Source organism: Rhyacophila brunnea, unplaced genomic scaffold (genome assembly GCF_057557595.1).
Source record: "Rhyacophila brunnea isolate RB1 unplaced genomic scaffold, BYU_Rbru_1.0 scaffold_4, whole genome shotgun sequence".
Classification (NCBI taxonomy): Eukaryota; Metazoa; Arthropoda; class Insecta; order Trichoptera; family Rhyacophilidae; genus Rhyacophila; species Rhyacophila brunnea.
The window spans coordinates 33,496,331-33,517,681 of NW_028233068.1; the positions used below are offsets into that span (position 1 = coordinate 33,496,331).

At 31.3% G+C, this 21,351-nt stretch overlaps 1 long non-coding RNA gene across 1 annotated transcript; it reads left to right on the forward strand.

Moving 5' to 3' along the window:
- Positions 1 to 19,060: 19,060 nt before the first annotated feature.
- LOC147067285 (uncharacterized) lies at positions 19,061 to 21,040 on the forward strand. Its single transcript, XR_015071512.1, has 3 exons — positions 19,061 to 19,476; positions 19,869 to 20,060; positions 20,476 to 21,040. It is a non-coding gene; the product is annotated as an uncharacterized LOC147067285 (long non-coding RNA).
- Positions 21,041 to 21,351: the final 311 nt, after the last annotated feature.

A 21,351-nucleotide genomic window follows, 5' to 3' on the forward strand; every position in this document is an offset into this window, starting at 1 on the left:
GTTTTGTTTTACTTCCGTTTTCTACTACCTATTTATCCGAAGCGGGATTTTCTATTTATGTTGCAACGAAGTCAAATTACAGGAACAAGCTCGACGCCACACCAGATATTAGAATCCAACTTACCAATATTGTGCCTGATATCAAGAAGATATGCAATTCAAGGATTCAAAATTATCAAATTCATTACCTAAGTGCTTTATTTATTCATATTTTTATGTTTATATAGCTCATTTTTTGAATAATAAAATGCCTAATTCTTGTCAAATTTGGGATCACAGAGATTATCAATATATTTTTTTTTCGTAAATATTTTACTAAAATTATCTCATCATAAATTATACGAATGGTTTTATAAATGCGTTTAAAAATTAATAAATGTAAAAAATATTAACATCACTGCACAGTTATGTACCAAAATATGACTTTATTCTAAAACATTAGAGCGAGAGGTTTAAAAGAATACTATTTTATGTAATAAAAATACTTTATGCAGTCATCAAATGTTTAAAATAAATATAAAGGATAACAACGCTTTAAAATTATATAAATAGATTATCTACAACTTTTAAGGTAGGTCCAGGATCATGCTTTGAAAATAGAAAAAAGCTCAATTTTGACCCACGTCAAGCACGTCCGCCCTTAATAAAAATGTGTTTTAATAACGTTTTTTTTTAATTTTAACTACTAAGAATCAATCTAAAAAATAAGCCAAGTGTTCTGTTAAAATTTCCGGGTTTGCGAAGTGCTCCATTGCAGAAAAAGTTTTGGAAACCCTGAAGTAGATAACTATATTCTGTGTTTGTTGTGGATTTTACATTGGTGAGTGTGCATGTTCTGTGAGGGTGTCAATGGTCCGGGCTGAAATACTCAAATCGGTATAAAACCAAATCCAATATCATTTAAAAATATAATTCTATAAGTACCCTCACTTTTTTTTTTAGAATTTTAAATTAGATTTAGAATCTCAATATGGTCAATGACGAATTCAAAAAAAACATCGACATACATACTAAATCGGGAAGTATGGCATCTACCTAGTGATATTCGTCTATGGTATAATTATTAATAAATCCGTCATAATGATTGTCGCATATTAAATATTAACATTTAGTTAAGTTCACAAATAAAACACATTGTTATTTTCTTCAGGGAGCTATTACAATTGTTTATTACTTTGAATTCGTTGAAAGGTTTACACAAAAATGTAAATATTTGCAGGTAAAACTGCGCGATTTCCCTCCCACGCGCTACTATAAAATTCATGTATGTGAATCACACGCAAAACTACGAGGCGTTTATCATGAGAAAACATTTCCTTTTATAGAGTGACTGAGATACAAGTCGGCGATAAATGCACCGGCTGTTTTTGTAAACTCGTGAATTCATGAATAGTCATTACATTTATACCACCTTTGGATGTGGGAAATGAGACAGTGATTTAAACATCGGCGTTGTATGTATTATAAATATTATGTAATATTATTTAAACTTTTATTTATTAACATGAATAAAGTACTAGTTCAAGATGTTCACAATGTACAGAAGATTTAAATTTTTTCTATTATTTTACTTATCTTTGAAAAAAAGAACTTGAATTCAGATGTTTCAACTTCTGGGTGAGTGTTTTAGTGGGCAATCCATCGATTTATATGATTCGTGAGCAAATGATTCTCATAACTACGCTTACCTGAGGTATTTCATGTGATTATAAAAACAGCAGTGTGATAAAAAATAAACATTATATATTTATTTTATATTATATAAACACAATAATGGAATACAAAGTGAGCTTAGTACGTATTAAAAACATCCAAATTATAAATAAGATTGGATATAATATAATTTAAAATTTGCCAACTCTCGTAAAATTTCTATTCAAAAAATCTATCAATAAATTCACCAAGCCTAAAATCGTCAGTAAGTGTTACATTACAAATCCTATGACTCTAGTTACACATGACTCTATTTGTGTATTTTTTATTATTCATTGAAATGTGAAATCATATTAATTTAAGAATCTGCGAAAAATGATAGTTATATAAGTATTTCTCACGTGCCGCAAACATATAACAATTTTAATAGTTAGCCGTGATAAAAACTCAATGGAATCCCAATTATTCAACATTAGAAATTCTCCGACAATAGCTAAAACGTAACAAAATATGAATGAAGATTTTAAAAAGACGATGACAAAAAAATTACGCAAATTTAAATCACGAAATCGCAATATTTAATAATTAAGTTAGGTGGGTACACTGTGTAAAAATATATTTCTTATATTTTAAAGTAGAAAACGAGTATCTTTTCGGTATAATATTATGTCAATTTTATTTTGTTTTACAGTACTTAATAGCGTGTTTCCGGAAGTTCCGGAATATCCGTAATTCTCGGTTATCTGACCCTCCCGCATTCATGTTTAGGTCGGATAATCGGGATTCTACTGTATTATTTAATCATTAACAAAATTAATTCGAATTTTGTTACATCAACCATAATACAATAGGCTACATTTCAGATTTAGTTTAAATCATATTGTTTATTATCTACTATACAATAATATTAATTATGTCGGTTGGTTAAAATAATATTAAGTTTTGTGTAGGTATTATTAAAATCAACAATGTTAAACCAATTTCTGATAAAATTTAAGATGTTATAATATAATTCTTGTGTAATAAATAATAAATGCATTTTACATTTTGAAAACACTTCTGAGAAAGACACCCCATCCCACAGGAATCAAACCTGAATCTCTCGGGTATCGCGCCCACGTACATTGACTACAATGCTAAAGGAGTCATACTTAATAACGACAAATTTTAACTAATGACTTTTTATACTCACTGAAGCGCTTTATAAATTGAGCAATATTGGCGATTGGCTTCTGTATTTTAAATCAAAGTAGGTATACTTTAATTATTAACCGACGTCACAGATCACTCCATTTTTGTTGTAACTTAGTTGAACTTGCTATTAATTTTTACGTTATATTGATAATACCTAGAAAATATTGTATTATTGTAAATAATTATAATTATATCAATATAATAATATATAAACAGTTACAGTGTACTCGTATCTGGAAATGATTAAAATTTGTTGAAACTTGAAATCTAAATAATATTATTAATATTGTTGTCGCAGTATTGATATTATATTATGGTGAGTGCGGAATATATGTTTTTCAATCTGACTTTGAAGTTTCAATCTAAATTTCAATTTAAAGAAATCAATCTAAGCATGTTACATATCTATATAATACTATGTATTTGATGGAAAGTGTGCTGCTACGATTTCAATTTAAGAAACAGCATCGTTCGAAGTGCTACATATCGATACGAAGTCTGCTACAAATGCATCTTGCATTTCCACAAAGCCATTCGATACGTGTTTCAAGATTCGATGCCATACACTTTGATGAAAAACTATACTTATAAAGAAGATATTGATAAAAATATAATACTTTGGTCGCTGTTATATAAATACATTTAATACAAGTCTAAAAAAATAAAAAATAAAATAGAGCTTCATTATATTTGGATATCTGTTGGCAGAATATGAATTCTATATTTAATTAAAAAAAAAAAACATAACTTATTCTAAAAAAATAAAATTATGTATAACTTAAAATCCTTTCTGATAACGTTGAATTGAGCTTCAATATTGTCAGCATACTAAAGCAGCTAAAAAGTTTGATTTTTTGGTAATGGTATTCGAGCTATTGGTCCAAATTTAGTTTACAGTGTTTTATCTTCATTCATAATATTATTTAATCATTTGGTGTATTTATTTATTAATATCCAAAAATATTCATATTTTATAACAAATCTAAATAAATGCATATGTTTTTCATAACAAAAGATCGAAGTTAATATTAAATTTATTCTCACACGTAGGTATATATCCAAATTTTCCATAATTATTAAATATAATTAATTTTATTTTCATTAATATTTTTATGTAATTATTGATAATTCTTATAGAATAAAAGTGTGAATATTGGTTTGAAGTTTTATCAAAAACGAAATTGTGTGAAATTGAAAATATCGAACTTAAATTTAATTTAAAATTTAATAGATCCACATTTTCCCAACTTATAAATTGTTATTATACTCCGTAGCAACTTCAAGACCTACATGGATTTTGTAATATATATTGTCACATTTATAACTACAATTTTAAAAACCCCTAACTTGACTTGTGCGAGTAACTTTTGTTAATTTTTCTTCTCTTTGAAATACCTACGTGTCTTTTATACATGCTTCACTAATCAGATTAGCAAGACTAGATTCTGTTTGATCATCATAAGAAAAAATGTATCAAATATCCTAACCCTATTTGGAACAATATTTGATCCACAATAGTTTTTATAGTAGAAGATTTTTTGGTGTGAAATATGACACCAAACACAGTGGTAGCTTCAAAAAAGAATCTCTTCTTCTTTAAACAGTACTTTTTATAATATTGTAATATGTGCTGAGTTATAAATAAATATATATTATTTATACCATAATATATGTTTTAAAAAAACTTATTTTATAGTGTTGTGAACTAATTAATATCCATTCCAAAATATGGCATTATGTATGTAAATAGATCTTAAAACAGAGGCTAGATATTATTACAAAAAAATATTTTCGTCCGCCAATGATTGTTACGTACACGCGCTATTTTTTATAATTGATATACCGGTATTTATCTCACTTAAAATCATAAATTTTATTAAGTCTAGTTATGTACATATGTAATAAAGATGACTAATTAGCATACTTATATAAAAAATGTGCGCAAAAAACATTAATATCAAAACTAAAATTATGAATTCATGTGAAGATAATACTCCGTTTACACGTGTATAGATTTACTGCTGAGAGTATGGAATATCGCAGCCATAACAAAACATGCACGTATTATCTTGCAAATTGCAAGATTGCAAGTATCAAAAAAGTTCAGAAATTTCAAATTTTCATACAATAATAATTGGTACTTGCATGGCGGTGCGCATGCGCAGTAGAACGGTAGTGGCGAACCTGCCGGAAAAAATACGAACTGTAGTGCACATAATAATTTGACGTCTACCGATTGTCCACGAACTTGTCCGAACCTACGTTAAGGTTCTCACCACCACCCGTCATATATGCACAGCCATGGATATGCACGGCCACTTTCTATGACGCTTTAAACGTGTCTGAAAGAAGTGATTTTAAGTGTTCGTTTGAGTTCCATAAGCGGGCAATTCCAGAGGATGTGTTCAACATCTCGGTGGTCATGCCTGCAGGTACGACCCGGCCCATATACTATCAAGCCAAACTCGTGGAGTCTGGCGGCGAAGTTGCCATGGCCGGTGAGGAACTGGCTAATCCAGTGCAAAGGTTGAAGTCTTCTAGTTTGGTGCCTGCAGAATACGTCTGAAAAAAAACGGTAAGTGTGCCGCCCCTTGGAGGAGGCGGTCCACCTCGCCTGCCATGCCGCAAATGCGGTCTTGTTCACAATGTCACTTACAGTCTTCCTGTAAGGAACGTCCTCGGATCTCTGCGGTGGTGTCAGATGGACACCGGCGAGTGTTGTGTTGATCCCCCTCAAGAGTAGGGTGATCGATCCTCTGACTTGGACGTGTAGATCGAGGGGTAGCACCCCTGCGAGTACGGCAAGCGTGTCAGTAGAAGTTCTGCGGTAGGCTTTGGTAAGCGAGATCAGCGCAAGTCGCTGCCCGCTTAGTAGTGCGCGTCTCACGTGAGTTAAGGAGTTTACTCGGGAATGCCAAATGCTGGAGGCGTAACCGGCATTTCCCATGAAAATTGCGCCGTATGCAACCTTAAGGGCTCTAGGCTTAAGTCCTCAATTGCTGCCCGCCATTCGAGCCATTCTCTGATAAGCCGAATTGGTCTTAGAGACGGCCGTCTTGGCGTGGTGAACGAATGACAGCTTTTCATCAAGAATTACTCCCAGATACGTAACCATTTCGGAGAAACGCACTGAGGTCTGGCCAAAACGAACCATGGGCGGCCGTTGAGTTATGTTGACCCGAGAACTACCCCTAAGGAGGACAGCTTCCGTCTTGTTCGGGGCAAAGGTCAGCTTGTTCAGCAACCTCCAATTAAGGATTCTGCCCAAGGCGTCCGTGACTGCACGGTCAAGTACCGGTCGGCTCGTCGCCCCAAAAAGCAAGAGCAAGTCGAGCGCTGGGGACACCCCATGGTGGTCCATCTGAATCAGTCAAATATAGCACCATACCGTCGCTATAGGATTTGTTTCCCGAATATCCATTTTTGTCGAAATCGAAATTTTAATGCAGTTCAATTTCTTTTATCGAACTCTACCGAAATCATTTATAAAAACAATATTTTTTTATTTAGGAACAGAGATATTTTTTAAAAAAACCCGAATACGCCATGTTAAGTTACAATTACTCCGTGGTGTTCTCCCGAATGTCCAACTATTCGTACCTGAATATCCAAGTTAATTTCGGTCGAAATATATCTCTGGCTGAGTGTTTATTTCCCGAATATGACTTAATCATAAACATAATTAGCCAATCAAACCGCGCTCACGCCGTGCATCTCGCTCCCACATTCACGCTGTCTAGCTCTAAAACAATCACGCCCACTTTCATATTTTTCGGCCGTCCGGTGACTTCTTTCAAATTTCGTCTTATTGATATTGTTTTTAACGTTACTATTGTTTTAATAGTGAATTCATCAAATTTGAAGAGATCATTTATAGCTGATACATCACCAGTTCACCCTGAACTTACAGTAGAGTTGTGGAAGTGAGTATTTTAACCTAAATAACTGCATTTTGTTTTGATAAATGACACAAAATTCCAACGGTTATATGAATTCTACAGTATGACCTGGCAACTACTATGACGTAAAAAATAATTATTATTTCAAATTATTATTAATCAAACATTGTTTGTCTTTATTTTACTTTTAATCTAGGTATTTCTATGAAAATAAAGGCGATGCTATTATTTATTTTTGAATGCGCTGATAGTTATTTTAATTTAATATGTATGTTAGTAACCATTTATTTGGTGGATATTATATACTTAGGATATTAGTACCTACCTAATATTAGCAGCCAATGGTAATTAATTTATACATGCTATTATTTTGTGTTGTTATTCCTTACAATATTAAAAATATATAATATTTATTTGGTGGTTTGTAATAAGTTTAATTGTCAATTATAGAAATATATAGATATAATATATAAATAGATTTTTTTTTTTGGAAAAAGTATTAATATAAAATTGTTAGCAAGTACGAGTAAGTACCATCATAAAATATTGGAGAAATGACCGTGACGTCGGTTAGTAATTGAGGTAGTAGATACCTTATAATATATTTTCTCAGAAGTGATTTAAAAAAATTATATAAGTATGTTCAATTATTAGAATGGTACATTCTTAAATCTTGTGAATTATTCGATCAATAAAAAATAGTTAATTATTTAAAAACTATTTTATTACTTAATCCGAAAAAAAACCCGAAAAAGCGATTGCCGCATGTTATTATTACATACGAACTTGGGTAATTGCGATCATTAAGTATTTAAATAGTTGAGGTAATTATTAACAATTATCGTGTAAAAAATTATAAAATTTGAGGCGCGTACTTTTTGACCACTCAGTAATCTGTGGGCCGTGCAGTAATACGCTACGGTCTTAAGTCCCGAACGTCCATATTTTGTCCCGAATATCCATTATTCTGAGAGAGCGCTTAAAATTTCCCGAATATCCACAGTGAGTACTTGTAAATAAAACGCATTTTCTGTGCATTTAATGATTTATACCAGTATATTATTCTTGGAATCTATTCTTAGATAATGTTGCAATCATACAGTATAGAAAGAATGATTGATACATCTACTGATATTAAAATATACGACAGTGAAATTTGTTTTTCGTCTCCTGTAAAATTGACATTTGGTCTATTCGGGAAACAAATCCTATAGCGACGATACGTTGACAACATAGCGTCTCGCCTACGCTTGAAGAATGAGATTGGAGAGACAGTCGGCACTTTTACGCATAAACAGTTATTACCGCGATAGTTTAAAATACACACTATTTATGCAAGTAAATCCATGCACGTGTACAGGCACTATAAGTACGAGTAAAGCAGTTATATCGAAAGAAAAGTATCTGTATTAAACGATATTTGTCTGCAAGGGATTTATTTTTGACGGCCCTAAAGAATTCACTGACATTTTGAGGTTTATTATAATCAACATAATATTTTAAAAAATTTAAAATTAACAATACGCTAATTAATTTAAACATATTATGAAGCGTTTTGCATTTAATATTTTTTTCATTCTTTGATAGAAAAATTTACATTTACATACAAAATTAAAATTACAGTAAAAAAATAATTAAGATCGCCCAACAGTACAAATAAAATAGACAGCAACATTAAATTATATGTATCTGATCATATAATTTTCTTGTGATATTCCGAATGAAAGAATTTTGTAATAAGCTGATGTTTAAAACACTTTCTCTCAGCGCAAGACAGTTTGTTTGCGAATTCAAATACAGAGTTCAAGTTTTACAAATATATCGGCGAAAACAGTTTTTCTTTGCAGCAGGTGTACAAATCGTATTTCTAACTTCTTTAATTAAGTATTTCTCCGGGAAATATGCAAAATCTGGGGGAAACTTTTCAGAGCAAAGTGGAGGAAAATGAATCGAACGAGAGTTATTACCGGGGCAAGGAAGAATTTTCTCTTAGTGTGTGGTGGCTTATTTTGTACATATTGACGAACGTACTTATATTTGTATCGTTTCTAAGACATTTTGTGAGCTAAGTATTTTCGCAATTCTACTTTGAAAACTGCTCTAAACAAAAGTAATAACGAAATAGTGCTTCACTCCATTTTAATATCTTTTTAAGAAATATTGTTAGACATAATATATCTTACTTTTACATAAAAAAATAAGAAACTACATTTTTAAAAATATATTGTATAAATAATTGGGTACACTGTATATTTAAAACAGATAAAGGAAACAAACGAAGATTTAGTCGATAATATGGAAGAAATAGTCAGATTTAAAAACCTTCGGCGATAAGAAATTAGCTTTGGACTGACCCTGATAGAGATGACCAACATCCATGTATGCTTGGGTTATGGCATCAGGAAGAAGAAAAAGTTAAAAATATTTAGTAATGAAAACAAAATCACGGTATTTTTACTAAATTAAATTTTACTACTTTAAATTGTTAAGTTATTAAAGAAAAAATATACTGCACAATCAGCCACGACCTAACTTTGGCTTAATTTTAAGAGACCGATTACTTTTTTATTCTAAATGTAAGGTCATGCAAGTAAACTTTTATTCCTCTTCTTCTTCTAATACCTCTTCAGATGGTGCTTGCAAGAGTTCTTGTCGCTCGCTAGTCTTCTCACTACTTTCTACGTCATGCTGGTACATAGTGTCACCAGACAAAAAAAGAAAAGACCCCGGCGCGACAGTTTCAAATTCTAGATCAGCAATTTAACAAAAAAATATATCCGACTTCCCTGTAGAATGTTTAGAACCTCTGACTTACACGAAAATATTACAAATAACATTTCGTAAACGGTCATTCACAAAGATGCATTTTTATTACCCGGCTCGAGGGTAGAAGCGGCCCGTAGCCGCTTGTCCAAAATGTGACCTGCCCTTTCTCTTCCCCTCCGTAGGATGGACCCCGCCAAAAATTAAAAGATGATTTTTGAAATAAGGACAGTCCGGACCTACATACCAAAGCGATAACATGAAATAAGTTTCACGCCGGAGGGGCGTGCTCCCGCGCAATTAATGACGCTCCCGGCCCATTTTTAAATCGATCGTTAATAACCCGTAATCGTTGTAATACCAATCGGTGACTCGCGCAAAAACCCAACGAAAGTTAATCAATTCCCTAGTGAGCGAAGAAGTGAATCAGTGCTTAGCTGTAGCTTAGCTTGCTTAGACCTGCAACCCGAAGTGATACCGGATCAGGACATCTACCCAGAAGACATGTGAGTTCTTCTTCTTTTCCCCCCGGTATCAATTGGTAGCCGTTTATATTTGGGGAATTGGCAACACTGGTGTTCCTAGGTGCAATTTGACTTCTGTATTTTGAAGTTTGACATTTTTAACGGCAAAAATACTCAGAAAGTTTAACAAACGACGCTTTTCATTTTTTTTAATTCATTTTAAAATTTATCTCGACCAAAAAATGGAATTAACTTGTGAAAATTTTTGTGTGATTATTTTTCACAACTTTTGACATAGATTATTGCGGGAACAGTACATTGCTGAACTTAATGCTTTATATGGCGATGAAGCACCATCAAAAACTACGGTATATCGCTGGTTTAACGAATTTTATCGTGGTCGTCGTTTGCTCACAGACGAGCCGCGTGAAGGTCGTCCAAAATCGGTTGTTTCTCCAGAAAACATCGATGCTGTGCGTGAACTGATAATACAAGATCATCATCTGACACACTGTGAGATTGAGGCATCCCTGGACATTAGTAACACTAGCGTGTGTACGACCTTGCATGAAAATTTAGACGTGAAGAAGCTATGTTCACGTTGGATTCCGCATAATTTGACAATCGCACAAAAAAAGGCGCGTGTCGATTGGTGCATGGAAATGATCAAAAAATACGATCGAGGTGCTTCAAAAAACGTTTATAAGATTGTTACATGTGACGAATTTTGGATATATACGTATGGGCCCTAAAGTAAACAGCAATTGACCGTATGGGTCTTCCAAAATGGGCTTAAACCAACATAAGTTGCTCGCGCTCGAAGCACTTCGAAGCAAATGGTCGCTTTTTTTTCGAGAAAACGGGCCATATCGCAACTGTGCCTTTAGAGAATTGTAGAACAGTCAATTCTGAATGGCACAAAACTATTTGTTTGCCAGAAATTTTTGTTGAAATAAGGAAAAACAACCGTCGGCGTCAAATCATCCTTGATCAAGACAATGCGAGCTCTCACAGATCGGCTCAAACAAGCGCCAATTTGAGCACTCAAAACATTAAATTGATGAGTCATCCGCCGTACAGCCCCGATTTGGCACCGAATGATTTCTTTTTATTCCCGACAGTCGAAGATACATTGCGTGGTCAACGATTTTCTACACTAGAAGAGGCGGTTGATGCATTCAAAAACCATATTTTGGAGTTACCTTCTGCAAAGTGGGAAAAATGCTTTCTAGATTGGTTCAAACGCACGGAAAAGTGTATAAACTATCGTAAAGAATATTTTTAAAAACAAAAAAACGTTTTTGTTTGTTATTCCCGAAATATAAACGGCTACCCGTATCTCGCAATTCATCCATAAACAACACGTACAGTGCCAGAAACTTATCTGAAGAAATGATGGAAAAGCCACAGTCGAAAACTACCCAATCAAAACTCGCAACGCAACTAGATATGCCAGGATGTTTGTTACTATATTATGCCATCACTAATATATCACAGAGTCAGGTCAAACGTCGTATCTTTGGCTGAGATGTGATAAAAGGCTGCATAGCTCACTCTTATAACTTTTAGTTTCTGATAAATTCCTACCTCAAATCGATCAACGTATAAATGCAACCAGCTGATATTCTCCAATAGTTGTAGGTACTAAACGTTTAATAAGAGTATGCCATTTATAGCGGATATCAGCTCGATATTTGGCCATAGCTATATTAATATTTTGCCTATAACAGTGGAATTTAGACTTCTCCGATTCCTTCATAAATCCCGTAGGTGCAATAACATAATTGTATGTAAATTATTACAAACGAATAACTAATAATAATAATACTACTAACGGTACTCATATTTTTTTGGATTTCTCTTACATTAATAGTCCATGTTTTACATAGATACGTGAGCGTTTATACCACAGATTGGTTAAACACTTTACGATGAGATACAACGGGAGGTCACTTTCGAAGAAACAACCCGGCGCTCAAATGCACTTCATGCCAGTTTGGTTCTGCGAGAAATCTCGTCATTTAAGCATAAACATGCGGAATTACCTAATATATGAATTAATAATGGAACACAAGTTAAACGAACCTACATATTATTTGACATTATTGATTTAACATTAATTAATTTCCAAAACAACATTCCATTTTGATCAAACAACTTATATTTTTTATTAACAGTTGTATTTTCGCAACTGCTACTATTACACAAAAGGTATAGGTAATAAACACGGTGTTGATCATAAATTGAGCTGTAAAGACGACAATTTATCCGATAAGTGATTTGATTTTGTAAAACCCGAGAAATATTAAGGTTCGATAAAAACGCGTAAATCCTATAAGACTTAAAATGTAGTAGTTTAAAAGTTATTGTCTCAAATAGTCTGGATTATTTTTAAAACATCTACAATCTTTAGGACAAAAGCTAACTGCAAGTGGCCGTGCGATGCATGTGTGGCATGAGAGGCTTATAAAGCAAGTGTCTTTTAGGCCCCCTGCGCCGTGTGCGCATCGCACGGTTTCTTGCAGTGTGCTCCGCCACTGAGGATTAGATTATGACATGGCACGATGAATATTGCAACATCGTTTTTATATTGGTACTTAATGATGTAGTTAGGGAAAATAATTAAACATCAAATTTAATAAAGTTGCATTATAGACTATTTTGTAGATATTGCAATCCGAAAAAAGATTTTAAATTTTGGTATTTCTAGATCATACAAAACATGAAATGTTTCCTATTTTTTGTATCTGGTACCGATATAATTTAAAGTTATACCGTATTACAATAAAAAATATTCTATACATATATTTAGTAGTATTCTAGGAATTTACTTTATACAATGTTTCATAAATATGAATATTATTTTTGATCGTAATTCCGTGAACGTTATGAATGGATAATATTCGTTTTATTTTTATTCATACACCACCTGTTTTCATTCAAATATACTTCTTGTGTTGAAAAACATGTATTTTTTGCCAAAAAAATTATTAAAATTTATCCCTAAGTCCAACAATTTTAGTAGATTGCAAACCATCACCCTTTCTTTCGGGTATCTACAAAAATAAGGTCAAATTTGTATAACGAAATATTGTTAGACGAATGTATCTAAATATATTTTTAGTTATTTTTTGCACAATGTGGCGATATTTGAACGTGCTGCAGTATGCATCGAAAAGGCAGTCTGACGTATCACGTCTTATATTGTTTCAACTCGCCGTCAGAAGCGCTTACCTAATGACACATGTCTGTGTTTATCAGCTGTATTCAACCAGGTATACAAACACTAATAATACTAGGTTATCGACACAAATCTATATTCGTCGAACATACAAAAATAATCATTACTCTTATGCCGCTATACACAGAGAATGGGAATCCGTAATATGGATAATATTATTATGTAAACTCTATAACTATACATACTTACTGAGTTAAATTATCAGTAGTTTATAATTATTAGATTTAATTTATTATTTTGATGTACGTACATAATGTATACTCTCCGACAACAACATCTCGTCGATAACAGGAAGTCGTTGTAGTCGCATATAGAAAAATTCTCGGTGACGTATCTGTCCTTGCGGCAACGCGTGTTTAAATAATGTATAGGCTCTCTTTTTAGATAAGATTCTTTGTCTTGTTCGTAATAAAACAAAAGTTTACTAATAATAATTATAACATCACTTCTGATCGTTTTAGACATATTTTTGTTATAAAAAGCATGAAATTATGTAAATTTATAGATCCCTACACCACTGAAACGTAAAATTAAATGATACATTTGGGGGTGTTCCTCATTCACAAAACGAAAGTGCGATTAACTGCGCAGGAGGGGATTGTTAGTTCACAGTTTTAACACTTGGACGAGAAGTTCTTGTTCGACAATAGGTAATAACTAATTAGATTAACAACTCACATGCGATGCAATATGATATGGAGGATGCTATATAATTATTGACGCAATTACTCATGGTAGATGGATGTGGAATGATTAAATCTTTTCTTGTCTAAAAATCATTTTAGTTTTGTAGTGCCATCTTCTATCAAAGGTAGTAATCACATTACAGTTTATTTCCCTATCCTGGGTCTGCTATGTTAGATCGCCAATGCCTTGTACCTACATTGAGATACTAAATGTGCATAAACAAAAAGGAATCTTTTTCAATATCTATGCCACCAGTACTGTCCTTTGACATGCATTGAAATAAATCTTGTAGATTGTTATGAAAAATATAGAAAATCTATACCACATTTCAGTATTTGGTGATAGCTTAGATTTATTCGGTAGTCTTGAAATCTCCTTATCGGTAATGTAATAAGCTCAGGTCAGACAATACATTCATACCTCGAAATCCTCCAGTCTTGGTCCGTATTTTTAAATTCCACGCTTCGATTTCGCAGTTAAAACTCACGTTAATAATAATTGTGAAATGACGTGAACAGAATTCTGATGTGTTGATTCAAGAGCAATGGTGTGACGTTGTTCTCGCTATATGATCCGATACTGGAACAATTATTCACTGATGTATGAATGTCGTTCCAAGCTAATTCTATTGCTCCTAAGTAAACATCACGTTAAAGTGTCACATACAGACTTTCATGTAAAATGTTCATGCTCCTTGTAGCTTGTACTTAAATTGTATTATATTCAGTTTATATAAATAATATATTATATTATATTACCTACCTGTTCTTTTTTTAAATCAAAATGTCAGATTGTGGACATCTTGAATTTATTAAATATAATGCCCATAATATGTTTTGTTGTATAAATACATATTTTTTGCACGTTTTATACTTCTAAAATATTATTGGATGTCTAGGTTTGTCCACCTTTTATAGTTGATTCTTCGAGCTATGTTTCCAGAGAATTTTATATTATGGAAATGTAATGTATGTTTATACATAGTTCTTATTAACAGATTACTATTAGTTATTATTGTTAACATTAAAATACAGTATTTGTGATCACTATGATTGAGATCAGAGTTCTTATGTGACCAGTATTTTACCTGTCACTTGGCATCGGCCCATATTTTCATCGAATGGTGTTTAGTTAAGTAGTAAAACGTGATGGGTGAATTAAGACGAAACACATCAAATACACAACACAAAGAGAACGATAATTTATTATTGGAGCGTTGAAACACCGGGAAAACTATCATCAGAAGAAGATAGATGTCATGTTTGAAAAAAAAAATATTAAAATCTGTTTCATTAAAATAATGGTCTCTTATTTTAAATGATTTAACTCACTTTATCTTTTCATCCATTACCCATTAAATCTCGGCAACTTTTAATTTTTTTCGAGTTAACTTTTTTATGTGTCGTAATAATTTGGGAAAGCTTATTTTTCATTAATATTTTCCGTAATGTAGGTACTAGGTACCTAATTAAAAATGTGTATTTTTTAAATACAAATTTTATTTATTTAGACAAATTTATTAATGAAATATAAATGACTATTGTTAGTAGGTAGGTACCTAACAAAAAATATTTTTATAATGTTGTTGAGAGTGTTGAATATAATAAAATATAAATTATAATTAATTTAAGTTTTGTACAACCTACCTTTTCTTCTTTCGGCATTTTCAGACACTATGGTAAATATACATCGGTTTTATTTTACATTAAAATACTTACTGTGGTATCATAATACATTTTTAGGTTTTCACCACGTGTTCTTCTTTTCGACGTTTCGAACTCGTTGCATAAGCCATTCTCAAGAGATGATATGAGATTACTATAACAAGCAACCGTTAAAGTCTCAAACATTTTAGTGTTGTATATTGGCACTATTCGGGCATATTCATTTTTTGGTTTTTTAATAATACTAGATAATGAATCTATTATTATGTGACATTTTATAGTAATAAATAAATAAATATTATTTCAAATAATTAGAGTTTTGATTCATATAAAACGCGTGGTTACTAATGTTTATAAGACTTTGAATTACCTATCAGAAATTCTTCTTTAAAATTCCAGAAAACTGTTACCGCAAGATCTTGCTATATTATTTTCTTTCATCGCTCCCGGGCCGCCCTCCAAATACCGCTGGTATAGTGTTCGACTGTTAGGAATAGAAGATTTTAACATAAGTAAAGTTACTTGAAGTACAAAAATTACCATATTTAAACTCAAGGCGTGAAGATTATTATATTAAATAATAATGTTCTATAATTTTTATAGAACACATAAAAAATGAAAACAAAAATATATTTAATGGTCACTTAATAGGTTAATAATTTTCTGTTAATAAAAACAAATAATTAAACCAATATTATTTCCATGCAAAAATATTTAAAACATAATCTCTAGCCTTTGTTTCACTCTAATTTAATTTCAGCAAAAATATGAATTTTGTACTTAAATTAACGAGGCTACGATAAAGTACATCCATATTTTAGTATCAATACCATTTAATATACTCAGTGTAAATTGACTGAAAACGGGAAGTAATTATCTACATTAGTCATTGTCACAATATGTGCTAGTTACTTGAGCAAATGTAAACGTGCTTGAACACTGTTATTCATTCTCCCAAAATCTGTCAGTCGTCCGCGAACAATCGACGTGCGAGCAACAATTGGCAACAACCTCCCTGCATTTTATTGCACTTAGTACGCGTGCCAAAAGTCGATATTTTGATTAGACAATAGTGCCGTGCATAACGAAGTTAAGTCGACTGCGGTTATGCTAGTTATGTGAAAACTCCGATAAGTAAAAACGCGGAGTACTTAAAATAAAAAAAGTGAATTTAAATATTTTGTAAAATAGTGACAGTGATGTTTAATATAATTCAAGTTGTGGTATATTTGCATTATATAATTGTTAAAAATATTACATTTGCTTAATTTTGTAGGACATACCTAGGTATCCTAGCCACATATTATATTCTTTAGAATAATAAATGATTGTTTCTGATTATATAATATATTTGATTTTACATATAGATGTATATCTGTCATTTATATGATGAAATAACAAGATACTATCTTCATTTTACTAAGAATAAATTGCATTTTTGAATATAAATATGTATTTATTAAAAATGCAAAAGAAAGATTATTTATTTGACAAAAGAGAAACAGGTTTTAAAATCTGAATCAATACTTAATGATTTACTTATAATTATGTATGTACTTAATAATAATAAATTAAGTAAGTAATGTTATTCGACAATTTTGCGATTATATTCATGCACAACTTTCCAGACAGTTGATATATTTAAAAAAATAATAACATCAACAAAAATTCTTCGTAAAATAATATAAGCATAGGTAGGAGACTAAAGTAGTGCTTATTCAATTATGTCAATAAATAATAGCGTAGTAGTAGCATATTAATTACGCCACAAAAATGGTTACTTCATATATTTATGTACCCAAGTATTTTTATGGTTGTTAGTATTTACCTTTATTTAACCACGTGTACGTACACACATACTTAACATCAATTCAATGCAGTCGACTATAAAAACGTTATGAATTTATAATCAAATTAGACCCTAAGAATTAGTTCAATCTTTACAGAGCAATAAAATTTCAGAAACCAGTTACAGCCATTCATCTTTCGAAACAAAAAAAGTGGTTTGATCGAGTCACCTTTTTACAGAGGTACACCGATATAAATTTCTGATAGTATATAAAATGATAATAATCGTTTTATTTTACATATAAAAACTTACCTTACAATACAATCAGTGGATATAATTAAATAGTAACATGCAGTACTCCAATTATTATGTTTATTATTCATGAGTATCATTGTTTACTAGTTACTTAGTAAACACCTTTTAATCGGTACAAATAATACGTTTTATTTTAAATTAAAATCTACAACACTACATATTTGACGCGGTTACCTATATTAGTATGAATAACGAGTTTGTTTTTTTTAGATTATTTAATGAAAATACTTAGTGAAGTTTACGTGTATTACATCATAAAATATGGTGATATCAATAAAAAATAAACATAATATTGATATTAGAAATGGAACAAATTGCTTGTGAGTGAATACGTTATACTTGTTCGAAGCATTATTAATGGATGAAATGAATGGTGTCTCTAACTCAAAATGAGCTATTGGTAAGTAATACTAATGTATTTTTTTTTAAATATATTATATTTTATAGACTAGTACTAAAATAATATCATTAATAATTATTGATTATAGAGATAATAATATTATTATATTAGTGAGAATATTGGTTGAAAATAAATTTATTTATGAAGTTGGTAGGTATTACAAAAAGCCTCTACTTTAAATATTTCTGATAATTTTTGGAATAAAATATTATATTAATTAACTTACTTTACAACTATAGCATAATAGAAAATGTGATTTTATTGTATCTTTTAACAAAAAAGTGTGTAAAAGATCGATGAAATTGAGCTAATTTACATGCTACAAGCCAGCGAATTTACAATCTATTTGTAAACTCGCCCAGTGTCATCATCAAAATAGCTAACAATCAGATTGTAAACAATCTATAGAGCTAGTCGCTGGCGTGTGGGCCGATCTACGTCTGCGCAGTAGAGCGATAGTGGCGAATCTGCCGGTAAAAAAACGAACTACTCAATACGTCCTGTCAAATAGTACCAAAAATGACAGTTTCAACTTGCTAGCTTGTTGGCTTCTGAGCGATTGGAAAGCTTTGTGTGTCATCACCACAATCGCACTAGCTGACTCGCCCGCTTTTAAACTAGCCAACTAGCAGCTTGTAAAGTAGCTCATTGTCATCGACGCTTTACACATTATCACATAATTTATCAGTTACTAGTAAGTATGTACAATTATTTAAATGTAATATTTTTGTTTTGTATTATCTCGAAAATAGTAGAAAAAAATAATGATTTTTTTTAAAGTAATGCTAAGCATTGATAAACTATATTGAAGATAATATATGTATGTATAGGAAGGTCAGAAAGAATTTTTAATATTGTATAACAGATGTTTGAATGGTACCTATATCAAAAGGGCACACATGCTTACCTAGAGTTTCTGTTTTTTCATTTAAAGTTGAACTATGACATTGAATACTAGGTATGATTTTTAAAGTGAAAGTGATTTTATGTTACATCTCTTTTACGCATGCTAATATGATTAAAAAGTTATTCTTTCTCTTTCTGTCACATTCGAATTTGATTACCGAAGTTTAAACATTTACTATGCGTATTAGCTGACGTGCTTCGTCGTTTACAAATTATAACATAAATTTAAAAAATATATGTATTTATAATATTAAATATATTTTATAATGTACACAGATTTTTTTAACAACTATATTATATATACTTTTATTTATTTGTCGCATATTTAAAATGTTCTTGCTTTATTAAAATCTTTTTATTAGCCGGCCAAATAAATCCGTATTTTTGGCCATAGACTAATATAAAAATCTCTCTGCTGTCAAAAGTGTCAAATATTATGTTTACAAATTGCAAGGTACCTAAAACAATTGTGTTTTATATCAGGAATAAGAAACACTATCTGTAAGTACAATATTATGTTATTTATTACTATCGTAGTATTCTGTGTGTTTTGCATATATTATTCAAGTGTTTATTTATTGTTTTCTTAGTCTATACATGCTTTCAATGTTTCATAATTCCGACGTAATACAATCCTTTTTTTGAGGTTAGTTACATTCATTCCAGTATTATATAAAACCTGTGATTTCATATATATTTGTTTGATATAATCTAAGGCGTTCTAGTTGTTATTAAACATGTTACCTACCTGATTACTTTATTTTAGTTAATCAATCTTTTTTGATGCTTTGTATTATCACTAATCCGTTTTAATTACCACTCTTCAAACAGTCGCCAACTATAAAAGATTAAAAATCACACTATTAACAGTTCCTATGTTATGTTTTTTGCAGATGGAGAAAATGTTTACCGAGATCTTTGCTTGTCGACGGTTTCATATGAATAAGATGGAATGAAATAAATCTTTTAATTAATAATGAAATAAATCCAACTTTCGGCGTACGATTCGAACATGGCGTGATTTATGACGTCGACCATAAAGCATATACACCCATTTTATAGATTTAATAGTACAATTACACAAGGTAAATATAAAGTGACTAATGTTTAAAAAATAAAACAATTTTATAAAAACATTTTTGCACTAAATTTATTATCGATAATGATATAAAAGTTGCTATTTTGATTCGTAATATAAAATATAATATAATTGTGCATATCAGTTACTTGTATCATATTAGGTATGTCATTTGGTAGAGCTTACTCTCCAAGTCTTGTCTTTTTCAGTCTCAATATCACTTTGATATTAGAAAAATTGTCTTTCCAACACCAATGAAAGGTGCATGTATCTATACACACACATTTCAAAGGCTTTAAGTTTTCTAGATACTGTATATTACTTCTTCTCTTCGGCTATATCCGCATCTTAGTTGCAGCATATGGATACAATGCGGCGCCTCCAAGAATCTCTGTCACTCTAGTTTTTTTGCATCGTTCCAGGTCATACTAGCAGCCCGTAACTCCGCCAGATATGCTATATAGATAGTATTTAGTGGCCATCCAGGACGCCGGAATCCGGTTGGCTTGAAGAACAGGCAAACCAGATTGGGATTCTCTTCAGGCACTCGCAGCACGTGGCCGGGCCAGGTACAAAGTTGCGTATTCACTCTCAGCGTGATGGGAGGCTATTTGGTGCGTTCTTTTATCTCCCGTTACTTCTAAAATTACCGCACACCCAGTATCCGTCGTAAACATCTGTTCTCGAAGCTCAGTATACGGTTGCTCGGAGCCTTTGTAAGGTGCCATGACATAAAAACTAGTAAGATATTTAAAATAGCTGCTAGAATGAATACATTGTTGAAAGGAAATGAAAACTGATAATATGATATATCAATTAATTTGTCCATCTGAAGTTGTAGATATCAGTTAATAATTATGTGTTATACCAGTAATTAAATGCTGACTTCAAATGAAAATTGACAATTAAATATTGAAATAATATATTACCAGTTTTGATTTTTTTAAGTACTATACTATATCCATGGTTCATATTACAATGTCATAGTAAAACTTAGAAGAATAAAATATGTTCTTGTCAATCAATCATCGTATCAATCTTGGGGTTTTAATATAAGTTAAATAAATAGTACACAGCTAATTTGTTATTACTTTGAATACATGCCATGTCTTTACATCAATAAAAAACAGAAAAACAATTTAATAATGTATAAATATTTATATAAGACTTAACAACGGCTGACATATAGTTAGACACAATGACCTCCATTTAATTTCCTCTTATTTTAAAATTCACCAAGATATATCCTAATAAGTAGGTAAGTATATTACATTTGTACATATAATAAGTAAATCAAG